Consider the following 20,040-nt stretch of genomic DNA (forward strand, 5'->3'; position numbering starts at 1 on the left):
GTTGCAGGAGGGAAGAGGTGGCAGATGACATTGAGAACAAATGGGAAGAGGCAACATGTGGAAGCTGGTCATGCACTGAAAGCAAACAGACCCTTTTCAGATAAGATGTTTGGAGTTTGTCAGAGCAGTAAAAACAAAATATGACTTTTTAATGGTGGCCCACACCTATGAAGTGTCTCATAAGCCATGTCACTGATCATCTACTTCTGACCTTTCTTTCAAACACAGTCATTGACAATATTTACAATATTAGATCATCGCATTTCATGTCTGAAAAGGAGTAGGTAGAAGTATAAACATATAAGGCTTCTACAAAAAAACATATAGGTAATACAAAGAAACAAAATTGCTGTCAAAGCAATTTTTTTTTTCATCACAAAACAATGATCAAAGCTCCTAAATTCTGTAAATGCTGAAAAGGAACATCTTCTGTGTAGTAATATCCCAGTTCACGTGTGGTACCAGCCTTCAGGACCCAAACAAGGAAAAACCATTATTTTGTTTGCCACACTGAAACCTTGACAGGCTCCTGGAGATTTCAAAGCTAATAAAGTCGAAGGCACGTAATGAAAAACCGAAAAATGTCCTTTTCATCTGAGAGGAAAATGGATGAGAGGGTATTAGGCAAATCAGATAATGGGTGTTCTCACAGAAAGAGTGAATAGGTCAGTGAATTAAATAACTGATAAGCAGGAAGGTGGAAAAAGCTCTCAGACCACAAGATGAGCCGACATGAGTCACTCTGCTGCGAAGACAAGGCGGGTAACTGCAATGATGCTGACACAGAGCAGAGAAGCACAGGAAGAGGACATGAGTTTTGGCCATTAGAAGGAGGCTTATCATCTCCAATGCTAACCTCACGTGTGCAAATAAATTGCAAATCCCAAATAGTTTGTTATGCTAGCATGCAGCGATGCATTCCTGCAGAACTCAGTTAAACCGTGAAAGTCCATATAAGATGGAATGCACGCATGTGTGAATGACATGATGTCCTTGACAGCAGGGCAGACCCACAGAAATGAAATTGAAGATATATCTGGAAGCAGAATTACGATTAAAAGGCAAGTATTTTCCTGTAGGAAAGGATTCATGTGGACAGCACCGAAACACATTCTCTTTATTCAAAGCATCTAAATACATGTTACAAATCTTTCAGTTTCTGTTGATGACGTCCGATGTGTCAAGGGGTAATCTCTCCTGATTTCATTACCTGTTTATTAGACAAGACATGACACATTTGCTTCAGGTTGGATCTTAGACTTTATACAATTCAACCTCTCTGATATATTAAATCCCAGTGCTAAAACAGATGGAGAAAAAAAACAAGTTAGACCTCTTGATAAAGAAAAACACGTTTATATAACATAACTGCATGGAAAACTAATGCCAGTAGAAACACTACAGAGATGTTGGTTGGCTTTGGAGGTCAGGAACACGATGAAGTCAAGGCTAGATCACAGTCCTGCTTGTTCCACCTGCTTTTCAACCAAACAGTACACAATTAAACTTAACGGTCAAAATGTATGAAAGTTTATATTGCTGTTTATTGTGCTTTAGCATGCTGTAGCAGTCAAGTGTTAAACGCATCAAACATTTCATTCCAATCTACGGCGCAGCCTAATTAGAGGATGTGGCTCTTTCATTTCAGGAACTTCTATCTGCTCTTGAACCCAACAAGACAATTCTGTTAATGACTGGAAAAGTTTTCTAACGGTGGTGTTAGAAAAGAAGCTGCATTCTGTTTGTAGTTTTCAAAGCATAATTTAGTGAAACATATAGCTTGGCTCCGTTGATTTTGATACTTTTGGACAATTTCAGAACCAAGAAAACCTGTATAAGTGTAGAGGAAGATAAGAGCTAAGACAGGGATTACATGTTCCAAGCAAAGCTGGAAGAATATTTAATCCTTGTCTGAAGTTTAACCACCTATGTGATCATAACAGGACAAAACACAGCCATTGAAAATATATTTTTTTTTATTTTTAATTATGAAGTTAAACGGTAAAATCAAGGCTCTAAATTGTAAAGCCTGGCTGTTACTCAATCATCTGCCTTGTATCCGACAATTCATACAATTCTTCTATGTTTAGCAAACCCCTCTGGAAACACACAAGCCTTTTGAGACTGTCCATGTAATTACTAGTTTAATAGATCATTAGATCAGGGTTGTGAAAAAAACCCATATCATTAGGCATCCTCTTCAAGGGCGCCTGTAATTTATGTATACATGTGTGTACACATGCAAGTCCACATGCACTGGCCACACATAACAGGAAAATTAAATTCACACAACCAAGCAGCACATACTCAATGAAGAGCAAGGTCACCAAAATGTCCTCAGGCTGTGGCTGAAGGAAACACGCTGCATCCCTGGACTTTCAGGGCACAGACTGACACACGAGCACATTTAAATTGCAATGGAATCATGCAACAAGTTCACACCAGAACACACTTCACTTCAGAGGCCATATCACTGACTCACATTGATTTCTTGGAGACTTAATCATAACTGCTTATTTCCCAGCATAACCTTCATCCTTACATTCAGCTTCCCCACAATGGGACCACTGAAACTAATTTCTGTCCATGCAATATGTAGTAATTCAAGTACGCACAAACACAGTTGGAGACAAATAGAGACTAAGAGCTGAGCACATGAGCAGCTCTTGCATAGTAAATAGGAGGTGTGAAACGGACAGTGATTAGCAGAGGACAGTTGGTTCCCATCAGAGGGGCGAACAAAAAGGCGAGGCTGGAGGGGAGAAGAGAGCAGCAGATGAACCAACTGCCACCACTGATGGGGTGAAAAGGGTGAATGAACAGAATGACGATGAGGAGTAGAGAGGCAGCAGAAGAAAGAGAGAGCTACAAGTTGGATCAGTATGGAAGGAGGAAGGTGGGAGATTAGCTGGCACAAGTGAGAGCTTAAAAAGCAGTGGGGAGGAGAGACGGTGACAGAGTAAGGATGAGGGGGATGTGAAGAGGGTGTGAGGGAATGACAGCCTGGCCGAGGGCCCGCGACACCGGCTGTCACCTGGAGATCAATCAGCAGTCAGGACTCGAGCCAACCAACCAAAAACTGTTGCTTCACCTCCTCGATACTTGCCCTTTTCCATCCGAAAACCACACAGTCTGAAAGGCTCCGTCTCATCTATTCTTTATTTCCTGCTCCTTTTTATTCTCTCAAGTCTCTTTCATCATTTTAGATGGATTTCCATATCCTTTAGCTTCCAGTGACTTCTCATTCTTTTCCATTTTTTTTCATACCGGACCACTCATATGCCCGCACATGAACACTCAGCTACAGAAATGCCAGAATATACACGACTTGATGTTTGGAACAATATAGTTGGCCTGAGCATAGAATAATGAGATCCCAAGAGGACCGATTCAGCTGATAGTAGAATACACAGCAATGAACTCTACCCCTCCTCCATCCTCTCTGCATGCTTTACTATCTATATACACATACACATCACACACGTCATATTTCTTTGCAGTTATTAGGCTTGGATAAAGCCACCATGGAGTCACTGAAATCAATCACCCGCTCTCAACTTATTTCACGTCGGTCACCTCAATACCACAGAAATGTGACAACTGCAGCGATTGCTTGAAGACAGGCGCCAGCTGGATCAGGAAGGATCTCTGTTCCACGTTTCACACATCATGCTATCACTGAAATACAGATAACGCCACCAAAAATGAGAGGGGTCTGGCTGCAGAGCTTCACTGTGGGGACAGTTCCGGTACAGGCTCCACTCTCCGGCTACCTCCGCCACAGGGCAAGGAAGAGACTAACTTTCTCCCCTACACACACAATCCCCCCACTTAACGCCACCTGGGAGGCAATTAGATGAAGAAAAAGATTTGAAAACCGCCAATAAAACAGAGAAGAAGAAGAAGATTAAGATAAAGATAAACATTTGACAATGAATATGATGAAAACAAAGAGAACTAAACCACAACAAGCAGAACCCCTGTATGAAACTGAAACTAAGCAAAAGAAATTAAAATGTAAAAAATGATAAAACTACAACTGTGGTGTTGTAATGTCTTGTTGTCTTTTGTAAAAACAGGACATAAACATAACATCTAGCTTAAGTCTTCATGCTCAAGTACAATCTACTGGTTATGAGTTTTTTTCCAAAATAAAATCTGCAAACTTTGTCAAAAACATTTATTAGCATATTATTAATTGAAATGTTTGTTGGTTTTATAAGGACAGGATGACACACGGACCCAGACGATGACACAGTGGTTGCATGACACTTGTCTGATTTTTCAGTGCACTTTATTAAAAAAAAAAAAAAAAAAAAAAAAAAGATCTATGCAGTTCCAGAAAGCAGGCCATTTGGAAAAGTCTTTGTTTCTTCCTATGCTGGTGGAGGTGCCCTGGGAGGGGAGCATCCTCACAGTGAAGCTCTGCACTCGGAGTTTCTGAGCCATTCAGACTCAGGTTGTAATATCCTAAGTAAGATATTACTTAGGATATTACAGTAAGTAAGAATGTTAAGGAAGATGCTCTTCTTCAATTCTAAACAGTCAACAGAACATTTTGTCTGTATGACTAACTTCTTAAAAGGATCACTGTTGATAGCAGCATTAAATTTACTTAAGTTGAGAGCTGCAGGACAGCGTTGGCATAAGAGAACACAACAGTAATGTCCAATTAGTCACAAAAAGATCTTCAGCTGCAGAGCCAATATCTTGTGAGTTTTTGCACAAAATAAACAAGTACTGTGGACAGTCACACAAGTAAATGAAACATTTAAAAATTCTCATGTGGAGTGCAGTTGCAATGAAATCAAATGAGTCACAAAAATAAATGTCACAGCAGATTTAATGACTTGTGTACTTTAACAGAAATTTAATTCATTTTCATGACAGCAGTGCAAACCCTTTTATTAAAACTTTTACAAGTAGGTATAAAGTTTTATTTTAAATGTCACATATTTAAATTATTAACAGAGCTTTTATAACAAATGCTTAAAAAAAATCAATTTATAAATCAGTTAAATTTGGAGCAATTTAGGAGGTGTTCCTATGTTAACCACAACACTGCTAAAATGAGCTAAAGGTTGTAATAAACAGGTTTATTTCAAAGGCGCCCTGACCTTCAGCATTATATTTCCACCTCCATGTTTAAATATAGGGATGTTTTTCTTGAAGATTAATGATTTGGCTGAACAAAGACCTTTCTCCCCATGCTGACTATGAATTGTTGTCCACATGGTCAGCACTTATGTACAGCATTGTGCAGTGTGTACTTGAGGGTCTGCCTGGACATGCTGACAGAGAAACTGCAGAAGGGGGTCTGTCTGGTAATGGCCCTCAAACCTCAAATGATTCCCAGAAAAGAGGAAAAATGATAAAAGCTTGAGTGAAAGAATAAATGCATCAAGCTGTCTCAAAAAAATGTGACTGCTGACAATATCAAATCATCCATCAAGATAAGTGTCCAAATTGATAAAAAAAATTATTAAGAGGAGGAAATGAACCCCGTCTAAACTCTGTAGGGAAATATAAACCAAAAGGATGGCAAGAAGGCCTTCGAACCCCAAAAACATATTTAAAAGTACAAGGCTTCAATATTCCAAATGGATATATGTGTCATGGGCTTCTCCTGGCAGTGTTGTTTTTTTTCTTTTGTGGATTTTTAGGTGGGGCTGAGCAGGTTTCCTGGTGGCTCAGGGCGGAGTCTGGAGTGCTAATGGAACACAACTGCTGCTCATCTGGCACTGCTATTTAAGCACCTGCAAGAGCTCCAGTCTCCGCCAGATTATCTCACAGTACCTGTGGTAAATCCGGCTCCTTGAGATTCACAGTATTCTCGAAGGGTTATTTAACCAATGTTTTTGCTCCTGCTATCTACGCGGAGTTGCCTCGCTACGCCTCGCCTTGCCTGGATCCGTTCCACCAACCCAAGAGTTATTTCCAGCTGCTCTGCTTGCCTGCTCGCCCTGCCATCTTGTCCACCAAGCCTGGGAACTTGACTACCCCCTCCAGCCAAACAACCACCCCTGGTCACAGTAAGCTCCATCTCAGAGACTTCATGTCTTTTGGACTCCACTAATTATCTTCTCCTCCTAGAAACACAACCTGGACAGAAAACACCCAAGCGATTCTACATACGTTTACAATAAATTGTGCTCCTACTCACGTGCTGTCTGCATCTTGGGTCCAATCTAGTTTGGCAGACTTTCCTTGCCGTGACATTATGCAAATTAGGAAAAACATTTCATTGTTGTGTAAACTGATAAAAGAAGACATCACATATGAATATTTAATAGTAACAGCATACATTAGTTGCTACTACTAATGTAGTGGTATGAAATTTGAATGGTATGGTCATATTGAGCCAAATTATCACGGTTTTACAGTATACTGTGGTGTTATACTGATATTGTTTTTAAATGTCTGGGTAAAACATAACTGGTGCATAACTCCAGGTACACCTGACTGACACACTCTCCCTGTGATTTCTAAGGCAGAAGACAGTTCATTCCACATGTATGGTATCACGGTATGATGGAAAATGCAAAGGTATTCACACCTTGTCGTTTTCACACCATGGTATACCTTGAAACTGGAAACCGGCATGTTCCATGTCGCTAACACATTGTATTCCCATTGTTCATGTCAATTTTGAGTGATTTGAACCTTCATCTATCCATCCATTTGACCAAACTAAATTGGTGGGATGTCGGCTGTGGAGTTTAAGTACAAATTCCTTGTTGGTTTGCAATGAAGAGCATTGTCGTTTGATGTATGGTTATTGCAACAATGTGGATTTGAACAGTTCAAAGGCGACACGTGACATTTACATTAGCAGCTGCTAACTTAGAACCTAAAATCTTTTCCGCTCTGTTCAATGTGCCCCAGATAAAGTTGGAGCTGTCATCGCTGATAATCATCATTGACAATTTGAGAAGAGAGAACAATCATCTTCACTCCTTATCTAGCATGGCAGCACTGTGAAAGTACAAACTCCAGAAGCTGATGATGAGTAACATTTCAGTAAATTGCATATTGATTTTCCTAATGACAAAATACTGATTAATGATGTCCCTTCTGTTTCACAGTGGGGAGGTTATAACGCAATGAGAACCTATAGGCCTGAGGCTGACCCTCTCTCTGTAATGAAATCCAATTCTAGTGGCATGCTGATTATTCTCTAATAGCTGAAATGTTCATGTAGTGTTTTGGGCAATAAGTCATTTCATGCTATATCAATTGCTACGTAAATTCAGTCTGAGCTCTAAAGCCTCCTGCAGCCTCTTAATTACGATGTTCTGAGGGAGCGTGGGATGGGTGGAGAGGAGGAGGGGAGAAGTAGCATTACCAAATGTCATGCCCATTATAAACCTGGGATGTAATGACAAAATTGAATAAATGATTTACTGAATTTTTTTCTCCTTGCAAATTAACACACCATTCTCCTATAGCTGGGCATTAAAACAAAAGCACTTGCACCAGTTTCTCAATGGCTGCAACTGCACTGTTGTTATTTAGGTACTTCTGAGTACTCCATGTGCATGGACTGAGCCCAAGACATTCCTCTTGCACAGAGTTCTAAATTGCCACTTACATGGCGTCTAGTGGCTAGATAGTTTAATTCACTGTGAGACGAGCATGACATTAATATAGCATATATCTTAGCTACAACGGTGGGGTTGACACATTAGCTTTGTTTCAAAGGATTTAATAGCTGCACACAGTGGAACAATTTGGCATCATTCCTGCACAAAGGTGGAAACAAATGAGCGGTTTTACTGTTATTAATACAGCACAATCATTTCTGATCTGCAACAGTTACAGCGTAATAGTGAAGCAGAGACCTTATGGCCAGAATTATTCTTAGACCGGCAAAGGGCAAAACCACCATGAATATTGCAGACACTGGCATATGTTTGGAATCAGAAACAGTAAGCTATGCAAGTAATTCCCAACAGGCCTTTTTTTCTATCAACGAACAAGCTAGCTGAAAGCAAAAGAAAAAGCGAATGAAATGTAAAACAGAAAAACCTTCAAAGTTAACAAATGTTTTTATTACTAATGAGAGCTTCTTTTAACTGCAATGCTGTCTGACCAAAGAGCTGATTCTTTTCCTGGACAACCGGGACGCTGCAGACTCTGCAGCGTGCGACTGAAATACTGACACAGGAAAAAAAGAATACAGAGAAGAGCAGCAGATAATGGAAATGAGATTTCATCTAAACTGGTCATTTCAGAGAAGCTTGGAGTGTTTCGCATCGATCACCTGAATGTTTCTTCAAAAGACCAAGTGAAACCTCCGAACAGACTTCCCTTCTGTGTTGGAGGAGCCACCGCAGTATAAGGATGAACAATACTGGATTTGAGTCATATCTGTAGCATCCTTCTACTTCCAGCTCACATGTTTACCTTTTTTTTTTTGTTGTTGTTTACCTCCACCAAGGAGAATATCTTTTTGCCCACATTTATCTGTGTCTATCTGTTTATTTGTTTGTTTGTTAGCAACTAAAAGAAAGAAACAACTCTGCAGATTTTTGTGCTATTTGGGTCTTGGTCTAACTTAGATTTTATTCAATTCTGGGAGTGATCTTGTAGGAACTGTGGACACAAAATTGTTTAAAAGGATTCTTCCCTATACAAGTGCAAATGAGCTGCTTAACAGAGAGCTTTATTGTTTTTAGATGCTTTGAATTAGATGCAAACAGAAAGCAGCTGATAGACCTACATGCCCTCCAATCAAAACAAGTTTAGCTAAGAAGCCTCTGAATCAGTCGTGACAGGAGACTCACAGTGGCCTTTATTCATGTTGGTACCAAAAAGAGACATTTTTGCTTCTTATTTCATATTTTTCTTTGAATAATCCTTCTGTTTCCGTCTCCTCCTTTGTTTCTGCTTAGTAATACATACTTACATATGATTGCATGATTTAAGTGCATGCAGGATATCCTCTGTAATAATCCTCTATGCTGCTCTGTTCTCAGTGGATATCAATACGAATGCCCTTCAATGGCACTCTAAAAAGATTTTGATTTGTTTTTGTTTACAATGAGCTATCCCCACCACCAGCATCCTCATTATGTCTTCAAAGTAAATGTGGACATTTCCCTATAAATTTCTTGTGCTACTCCCCAATCAGACATAAACACAGCCAAATCTGAAACCAGTTTAATTGGATCAACAAGCTGACAGGAATGAAAGCTGTTAAGCAAACAGTACACAGAGGCATTACAAACAACTTCAAAATGAAAACAAAGCCATCTAGTTTATGATGTTTCATTCCTAATTTTATAGAAATATATATGTATTGCAATAACTCTGTAAATCATCTGCAGCAGAGAAGCAGCTTCCCTTTAGAGGGGTCACTTTTAGCTGTCCATTCATCAGCCTAATGCAATGTGTCCCCACATCTTTAATGTTTTAATTGGCCTCACTTGTCTGCATAGAATAGTTTTGTACAGTATAAAGGTTTTATTTATGTCCGTCTTTAATTCTGATCAGATGATCAGTTTAGCTTGTTTGTGGTCAGTGTTCTTTGTTGGAGCCAAGTGAGTTAAAGTTAACAAAACTGAAAACACTTATCAGCTCATTAAAAACTCTGCTGCTTGAGTCCTCACCAAGGCCAAGAAAGTGGAGCACAAAAGTCATGTCAAATGTCTCAGAATCTGTAAGTATTATATGTGTCACGCTGGGTTTTTATGAGTTAAGACCAAGCGGCAACCTCTGGCGATTAAAAGTGAAGCCTATGCGGGAGTGTATAAAACTGCTGTTCCCCTTTCATCCGCTAGGGGCTGGCTCCAAAACAGAGTAAATGTTTTTCTAACTCGCCTGTTTGAAAGTAATTTAATCTCGAAGTTTGGCATATTTAGGGGTGTGTCCTTTTGATTGACAGGTACCAATCTCCGGCTTCAAGTCAGAAGAACGTACAACAACCGGTTAACAATGTGACTTATCATTAGCCCACTTACCTCCGTTAGCTGGTTAGCTCCCGTTATCTCGGAGTTAGCTTGGTTAGCTTTTAGCTACAGAAAGCTCAGATTTTTCTCGATGTCAATCATCTGCCATGGCGCTCACGGCTCCCCTCTCAGCTCCACCTCTTTGTCCATATTTGTATTTTCCGGGTGAGACAACGCACATGACGCTGCCAAGATGGCGATGGTAGGAACCGCCCACCGAGCTTCAATTCAGCTCTTCAGAAACCTATGGGTGACTTTACAGAGGCTCCGCCCATCTCTTTATATACAGTCTATGGTTAAGACTAAAATCAAACACAATGGACATCAAAGCAAGCTTTTATAACTAAAAACAAAACATTTTTTCAATAAGTGAAGTGTGAATAAAGCAATGAGGAGGTTTACATTTTATTATGTTATAATGGCACTTTACTTCTCAAATGGTTTTTATTTCAATTAATGTTTAAATAATCCAGCATCTCACCGTAAACGTGAGAGGAAAGGTTTAAAGACGTAGTAGGATTTTTGTGTCAGAGAGTGAGATTTTTCTTTTTCTCTGCAGTAGATCATCTCTTGATCCATCCTCAGATTCTTCTTGTTCCTGCATATTGAAGTGTTCATGACGTTGTTCACACCAGCTCATCATGCAGCAGTTACAATAATAATATGCTGATTAATCCCTGAATAATCCTCTGATGTCATGCATTATAATAATATTTCAGTGACTAAACCAGCTTATTCACTAATGTTCTGTTACGTAAGTCACTCTTTAAGCAGGACTTGTATTATATTTATAGTTTTCGATTGCTGAATTTGTAGATCTACCTAAGCATATGAATCCATCCTCAACCACTGTAAATGGCACTCTAGTAGATATTTTATGAATGTAGGCATATGAAGGGGTGGCTTCAGAACACACACACACACACATCTACAACTTTTAAGCATTTATTTATAATTCATTTGATAACGAAAATAATTTGAAAAAATCTGGGTGAGTGGAGTCAACAAGCACCAACACAGATGCCTTTTTAATGTTAATTTACTATTAAAAATGAACACTATCAAAGAGAAGAAACACTTTCCAACATTTCAAAATGAGCTTCTCACTGTGTAAATTAGCGAGTTCATTTAAACAGTAATTTCACTGCAAACACATACGCTTGTGTGTTGTTTCAAGCCACAGAGATGCAAATATTTTAGAGGTTATAATAGTGACAAACTGGTACGAACAAAAACACTGGAATACAGATGAATTTCACATTCAGTGAGAAAAATATGCATTAAGACTTATGGAGACTTTATATTGTTGCATCAAGCTTAATATTCAGTGCTAGAAAGATTTGAGCAGAGCAAATAGGAAAAATTTCAGAAAAGAACATTATGAAGAAAGAAAAGGAGAGAAAGGGGAGAAAATAGAGAAGAGTGAGTCACAGTAAGTCAAGAGAAAGAAAAACAAGAACAGCAGAAAAAGAAGGAGCATAGTGGAGGTCAGGGGAACTCAGTTCAGTCCTACGAGGTCTGATATCCAACAGATTATCTGTGTATACATGTTCCAAAACAGATGACTCAAATTAATGAGCAATTGTGTGGAATTTGATAGGCTGTTAAATCCATTTGATTTGATTCAAGTGTGTTGAAGCAGGAACACATTGAAAACCTGCTGGATTGCAGACCAAGTTGAGAACCCTTGGTGCAGGTGCTGAGAACATCTGTCAATGTGAGATGAGCTTGTTAGCTAGCTAGTTAGCTAGCTAGCTAGCTAGCGAGATAGCTTAATAGATAGAGAGACAGAAGCAAAATGTGAACAAAAATAAAAAGGAATGGAGTCAAATGTGAAGTTTACAAACTGTTTACTATCAATTTCCCAAATGTCCCAAAACTGTCTAGCTAATCTGTAGGGATAAAAAGAGGCCAGTAAACGTCAATTGTAATGGCTTTATGGTAAGCAAACCCTCTCAGAGACTAGTTTCTACATTGGAAATATATTTTTACATACTGGAAAGTTTTGTTTGGGATGATAAGGCAATAAGATCTCACATAGTGAAAATGCCAAGTGGTTAGAAGTCTGAGGCTTTTCCTGGATTTGGTTTTCCTTAAAAAATACACACTACACAAATGTATCTTTCTGCGTGCACAAATCATAGACTGTATATAAAGAGATGGACGGAGCGTCTGTGACATCACCCATTGGTTTCTGAAGAGCTGAATTGAAGCTCGGTGGGCGGTTCCTACCGTCGCCATCTTGGCAGCATCATGCGCGTCATCTCACCCGGAAAATACAAATATGGGCAAAGAGGTGGAGCTGAGAGGGGGGCTGTGAGTGTCATGGCGGATGATTGACATCGAGTGAACTCCGAGCTTTCTGTAGCCAAGAGCTAACCGAGCTAACCCCGAGATAATGGGAGCTAACCAGCTAACGGAGGTAAGCGGGCTAAAGTTAAGTCACGTTCTTAACCGGCGAAAAACCGCGGCTGTTCTACGTTCTTCTGACTTAAAGCCGGAGATTGGTACCTGTCAATCGAAAGGACACGCCCCTAAATATGGCGAACTTCGAGATTAAATTACTTTTAAACGGGCAAATTAAAAAAAAAAATCACTCCGCCTACAGTTGTCATGAAGGTAAACCTGACCTATAAACCGAAAATGGATTTTTGAACCAGGCTGTAAACATGTTTATTTCTGCTGTGAAGTTGGCCTTTTTAACATGGGAGTCTATGGGGATTTGCTCTGTTTTGCAGCCAGCACTAGTGAATGAAGGGGGAACTGCAGGTTAATGCATATCCGCATAGGCTTCACTTTTAACCACCGGAGGCGCAAATCTATTTGTAGTCATTTAAACATAAAGAGACAGAAACTCACTCATTGCCAGACAGTTCCCTACATGAATTTTCATATGTATGTCAGTGCATTTGTTGGACCGCTTTGTGACTCATTGTGAATAATTAAAACACATGATAAGCAGAATCTGATGTATGAAAACATGTTTTCATTTACTGTGTCCTGTTTAAATAAATTCAAGCATGTTAAAAAAAAAAAAAAAAGCAAAACAAAACAAAAAAAAAAAAAAAAACAAACAAAAGAAAAAAACTGGAGTAGATTCCTTTGACATTTCTTCAGCTCCAACATAGTGAAGACAGTTTTCAGGCCATGATGTGGAGAAGCAGACAGAGTACGGGACAGAAACAAAGCAGTGTGCCATCGACTGGGAAGACAGGAAAACATATTTTACCCTGCACAACAGGCAGGTGAAGATATTATATTACTGTAGAAGAAAGTACAGTTTGAAAGTTTCAGTTTTGAATTTTCAAGGCTGATTTTCATCAGAGAGATGAATCTGCATTACATCAATTTTACCCTCAACCGAACCATAACTAACAAATGAACACCATGTTGCAAAGAATACGACTTTAAGACTTTAAAAGACTTTAAACTTGTAATTATGATCATAAAGTTGTATATAATATGATTTTTATTGTGTTCAATTAAAAGAGAAGCAGAACTGCATATGGTGCGTTTTCTTTTTGCAACCATTAGTTTCCCACGCCTGGCTGATAACAAGAAGCATCATGATGTCTTGCTTCTGTGTCTTTGGGCTTCCCTGCTTCTCTGAGAGGCATCTGTGTGTTATTTTCAGCTGGAAATTGAAAGATAGTTTCTAAGAACATTCACCCATCAATTTTCTTAACCGCTTAGTCCAATTCGGACTGGGGATCCCAGCAATGAGTATGCGAGAGGCAGAGTACACCTTAGACAGGTTGCCAGTCCACCACAGGGCCAACACTGAGAGACAAACAACCATTCACACTCACACTCACTACCAGGGACGATTTAGATTAACCATGAACCTAACATGCATGTCTTTGGGAAGAAGTCGAAGAGAGAAGCCACGCTTACACGGGGAGAACATGTAAACTCCAAACAGAAAGGCCGCTGCTAGACCCTCCCTCAGCCAAGGCTCAATCTCAGTCACTCAAAAGGTGACTAAAGCAAATGATTGCCTACCTGGCCCCAGTACATCTAAAAACCCAGAAAAGATACATCATAACAGCAAATGCTTACATAAGTCTCCCTTGGTCAGTAGTTGCCTATTTGCAATGATAAGCTGGAGCTTTTAAGCACAAACCATGGATGTTTGAATAATGTAGTTTGTTTTCAATCACTATGAATAAATAAATACATTAGATGTATTTATAAATTAGGACATAAATTAGAGTCATTTGTGCAGTCTGATACAAAGCATTAAAAGGGCCTGAAAGTACCAGTGTTTCAGTGTTCTGTGATGATGTTTTCACACTGAAAGGCAAACCACAAAAGCACTGAATAAAAACTAAAAATGATAGAAAAACTAAACAAAAAACTCTGTGTACTATTATGCATATGGATATGAACTGAAAATATACACAATAAACTGTACACTTAGATACTTTGACATGAATACAGGGAAAAGGTCTTCAAGACTGTACAAAATGTTTATTTTATTGGATAATGATTTAAAAAAAAACCATGAAATACGGCATGAACTTTCTTTTCCAATCATCTCCAGAGATAAATGGACCACCTTTTTTAATCCCTTTTCATCAAGTCAGTCTCACTTTCACACTCCATCTGAACAAGATACTTTCATCAAAACAATTCACAGAATGGCCGAGGCCCCGATCCCAACATTAATGACTATATTGGATGTTTAATGGTGCAGACAGGCTGCAGAGAATGGATTAGAAAGTGTAAGGAGATAGGTGGTGGTTTTAATCAAATATCATCTAAATCAAAGCTTAAATGTTGAAAGAAATGATACAGACTGTAATGAAGAATCCAGTCATTCATAGCAGCATCTCATCCTGAAAAATAACTATACCCCAGGGCTCTGGTGCCGACTGTATTTGTTTCCATCTTAGATGGTTTTATTTTCAAGGCAAGGGAAGTTTATCTGTATAGCACAAATTAACAACAGGGTTGTTCAAAGGGCTTTACAGAAACATTGAAAATAAGAGGCATAATTTAAAATCATAAATTAAAGAGAGGGAAAAATAACTTTAGATAAAAACAGTGTTAAATACATGATCCAGTTAAAACGCAATGGGTTGCTGATGGTAAAAACTGGGAATACAAAGTTAAAGAGGACATTTACACAAATCTTATTCACACATTAATCTCTTTCAGCAAGTGAAGCAATGTGAATACAGTGACTTCACAGCAACAAGTGATGGAACAAAGCATCTGTTAGCTCGACCTTCAACCGTAACTGACCTCATGACAATATCTGTTTCATCCAAACTCCTACTGAAGCTATGGTGATTTAAGAAATGGCAGCAAGGCCACAAATGATAAAATGTGATTTTATCAAACTATGGCATTCTCTTAATAACATGAAGTACTTAACTGGGTTTCAAAGATGGTTTCCAACAAGGTGAAATTTCTGTTTCACTTAGATTTTTTCATATCTTAATAACCTCCAAAGTTGCTGAAACAGAAAAAATAATAAATCGTCTTTTTTATGCTTTACATGATTGTGTGCTTAATATTCCACTGTTTTTCATTTATACAATTATATGAGTCATCAATAAAGCTCTTGGCCAAAGGCAGGACCTCAAGTCATGAAATAAGAATTTTTTTCAGTTTCAAAAGTTTCAAAGTTTCATTAACCTTCCTAATATTGGAATTATTAGAAAATGTTCAAATTATCAAGTAATATCAGAAGAATAATCTATACTGGGAGTAAATTATAGTTAAAAATAAGATTAGTCACCCTTACAGAGGAATTACAATTCTCTCTACAGCATGAACCCAGTCAATGCAAACATGCCTGCTCAACAGGCATCATTGCTTTAGAGTAGCAAGCAGACGTTATTTGGTGAAATATACTTGTTGTGACATAATGATGCCATAGTTTATATTCAGTCTGGATACAGCGCTCTGTTGTCACTACCCACATAGACTGTTACCTTTTTCTATTACCCAGTTGATTGATTCTCAAACTCTGTGTCTAAACAGGAAAATATTAACTTTACATAAGCCGTGGAGGGGAATTAATTAAATCCCAATCATTTTCACAGTCACAGTAGTTGCCCTCCAAAGCAGTTTGATTGACAGCACTTTTTTTGGGAGGGGTGGGGTTGGGGAGGGATAAGTCTTCTGTACAGAGTGCAAGAGATGGAGGGTGAGGTTTAAATGTTTAATTTTCTCTTTTTTCTCAAATCATATTCAAAGATATACAAACCCGAATTCCAAAGAAATTGGGACTCTGTGTAAAACATGAATAAACACAGAATACAATGATTTGCTAAATATGTTTTAATCTATATTTATTTGAATACACAACATCAAATTAAAATGGGTGAATATTTGCAAAAACTAATAAAGTTTATAACCTTTCAAGATAGGTTGAAAAGAATTTACATCTGACTCAAAGTCCCAACTTAATTGGAACTGGAGTTGTTGTATAGGAAATTTTGCCTGTGCAATAAAACTTGATCTAAATGAACAATAAAATTGAATGCAGAACCATCTAACAATGCGTCTATCAATACCAGCACAACCCAGAGAGACACACAGATAGAGAAGAGGGCTGGAGGATGAAGGTTTGGCTGTGATAAAAAGAGGCTGCAGAAGGGAAAAAAAAAAGATGGAATTGCCAGGGTACAAATCGACTATTAGAGAGGCAGAGAAAATGAGTAAATTATGGCTGTGCCTGTCAGGGGGGTGGGCATACATTTCATCTGTTCTTTAGCAGCACGCTCCGTCATAAAACATTTTTATAATTTGACAGTGTTGGGTGGAATAATTAGAGGCATGGAGCATGTCGAGTCCAAAACCCCAACTGGCCGAGAACAAATGCCAGAGAGCACGTCAGTGTCGGAGGGGGAAAAAAAAGGGGATTAATTCATGAATAACGGCTGTGCTGCATAAATAAAACCTCACTCCCTGCAACACCCTTTCATAAAAACCTGCCAAGCCCACTTTTAACTAATATGAATTGAGAACTCATGAAAAAGAGAAAAAGAAAGTTGATATGAAAGTCTTTGTGAGATTCTAGATTCAAACCTGTTTTAGTATCATTATATTTCACAACAACACACCACAAGACAAAAGCTGCACAACTTACTTCCAGCAGGCAGACAGACAGGCGGGGAGATAAGCAGGCCAAGATGTTACATACTTGTATGTATAACCCAGAGTCGGGATGGGGGTGGTGGGGCAGGGCATGCTTATGAGTTTATTTATTTGATTTTTATCATTCATGTGTGTGTTTGTGTGTGTGTGTGTGTGTGTGTGTGTGTGTGAAGAGTTGGCAGATTTTCAGGCACGGATGCATAACAACGATTGAAATGACAAGAGGGATCATGGGCGCATAGAGGGGAAATGGAACATGAAGAACAAAACAAACAGGCGGACGGGTATGTGGGGGGGGGGGGGGGGGGGGGGGGGGTGGACTGAGGGACCCCGCTTTGAGGAGAAGGATAATATGTCAGCCAGCACTGTGTGTCAAAGCGCATTTTTTGATCGTTTCGTGTGGATTGGAGTGCATGTGACTGAGAACGCTCACATCAAAACTCATAACAACATCACAAAGTGAAAGTGTGCCATGCAGGGCACTGCCATGCCCAATCCCGTGCTCATCTAACCTTCAAATGACATTAGGCATCGCGTCAACATACAATGAGTCACTCCCAACCTGATGTGATTTATTCAATCCAGCAGAGAGGCTTGGATCGCAGGATACAAATCACTTAGATGGAAATCACGGAGTGGAGAGTTGCTGTGTGTGTGTGTGTGTGTGTGCGCGGAGAAACATTTGTGCCTCGGTGTGTCCTAATTTTTAGTGCACACACCCATGCATAAGTGTGTGTATGATGATGTCAGTTGCTTGAACTTAGGAAAGAAAGTTTTCCTTTCACAAGGAGACGCAGCGAAAGTCCTGTTGAGCTCTGCAAGCTCCCAGCTTTTGCACATATCATGTCTTTACTTCATTCTCTCCACACTTGTTGAGCCAAGGGCCAAGATTTCTATTAGATCTTCCTTTTACAGCCAGTTATATTAACAACTTGGATTAAGTGGGTTTAATAGATAGAGGGAGAAAAACTAAAATGGCTCTGAGAGTTTTATCACATAAAATAGGATGCAATGTTTGATCCATCTCAGTGAAGCCTTTGTGCTCCTTTTTCACCTCATCACCTGCATGTCTAATTCTGATCAGCACTATCAACTAAATGGAATTTGCGGATTTAGATTAAGCATTTCATTATTCAGGAACAGTGTCTCGGAAATCTCCGAACAGAGTTAATGTAGTGAGGAGCACGTAGCACATTTCAGAGACATTTACAACGCACATCTATTTGAACTAAAACGCTTTAACGAAGAGACGAGCAAAAAAAAAAAAAGCAAACAAAAAAAAAACAGCATGAGTGAGCAACCCCTGAAAATCATTGGTCCTTATGATAATGGCCAGTGAACAGTCATTATCTTTCCCAAAAACAATCTTAAAATATAATTGGCTGTGAAGTGAATAGTGAAAAATAAATTATGGAAACAACTAGCGTTGCTATGATTTAGAAGGTAATTACTAGAATGAAAAACAGTTCTACTTGACATGTTGATGGGAACACAGGAGCATCTGGATCACCTCTTCTATCCACAATTTCAATACCAGACGGATCACATCAACACACAGGAGAGTAGACAAACAAAATCTAAACGAGGGCTAAAAAGCCGTCAAATCTCTAAGTGGCCATGACAAAACCCCCATATCGAAGGGTAGCCACGTGAAAATGTTCATGAGAGTCTTGAGATGATGATTCAGGGAAAACAGATTAGGCAGGGGAGCAGTTTGGCAGATCGTTAGTCAGGGATGCCAGGACCGGATACAAATGAAGTGTCAGCAGAGGAGGAAGACAGAGGAGGTGGTTGGGTAAAACAGGGGGACACAAAAAAAGCAAAATGTAAAGACTTGGATGGTGGTGAGACTAAGACACAGGGAAGACGAAAAATTAGGGATGATTAATGTTTACAAGCCTTAATAATTTGTTCGGCAACATTCCGAATTTCAGCACAAGAGGTGATTTAATTACAAACTACAATGAAGTACACGACCATATATCATACCACATATAATACCATATATTACCTCATGTTGATTCATGCATCATAAATCTTACATGCTTCTCTGCAGAAATTCATGCATCTGATATTCTTTCTCTTGTTTTCTAGTCGAGATAATTGATAAATACTAATTATGGCTTAATTCTTTACAAATCTTTTTTAGAAATCCACTTTTCTTTTCATTCGAAATCTGCATCCATCATGCATCTTCTAGTATGGTTGTTATACATGTGACAGCCGCTTTATGTTACTGACAAAGCTTTGTCTTGCAACGCATATAAACAGTTATGAAGCAGACAGATTCCAGCACATTTCTATGCTTTCAGTGTACACAAGCATGCATGGCGACATTCTGCTACATCTGTGCTTATCTTTGCTCTGAACAATGAAAGCATGATGCAGAATGTTCAATACTGAAGGTGTTGCTTAGAGTCATTTCTAATGTTGAATCTGCTCTGAGATGACGTTGCATCTCACTTTGCAACTTCACTTTGAGTAAAGCAGCAACATGTAATTTGATTTTGATCTAATTTCATTTGAGCAAATGAATTATTAGTTTTCTTTGTCTCCAAGCTTCATTAGATAGAGTTGCTGTTGAGCCACATAATAACAGAAAGCAACATGGATAATTATAGTCATCTTTGTGGGCTTTTACGTGTGTATTCTAAAGTGTATAAACACATATGTGTTAGACTTGTGATGATGTTTAATAAACATGGGAGCCAAAAATGTAATCTATCTATCTATCTATCTATCTATCTATCTATCTATCTATCTATCTATCTATCTATCTATCTATCTATCTATCTATCTATCTATCTATCTATCTATCTATCTATCTATCTATCTATCTATCTAGCTATCGTATTTATACTGAAGCTTAGTAAATAGCTTACATGTTTATGGTTGTTTGTCAAACTTTGAAGACGGTCACTTAACTAAAAATGTAGATTAATAAAGAAAATCCAATTTTTTCATCAGTTATAGTGAGTAA

The 20,040-nt window shown here is 38.7% G+C and overlaps 1 protein-coding gene across 2 annotated transcripts in view; it reads right to left on the reverse strand.

Moving 5' to 3' along the window:
- Positions 1–20,040, reverse strand: part of grik4 (glutamate receptor, ionotropic, kainate 4) — a gene marked incomplete at both ends in the record, with an annotated part of 175,185 nt that overhangs the window by 63,459 nt on the left and 91,686 nt on the right. The window lies entirely within an intron of this gene.

Source organism: Telmatherina bonti, assembly GCF_933228915.1.
Source record: "Telmatherina bonti genome assembly, chromosome: 9".
NCBI classification, from domain to species: domain Eukaryota; kingdom Metazoa; phylum Chordata; class Actinopteri; order Atheriniformes; family Telmatherinidae; genus Telmatherina; species Telmatherina bonti.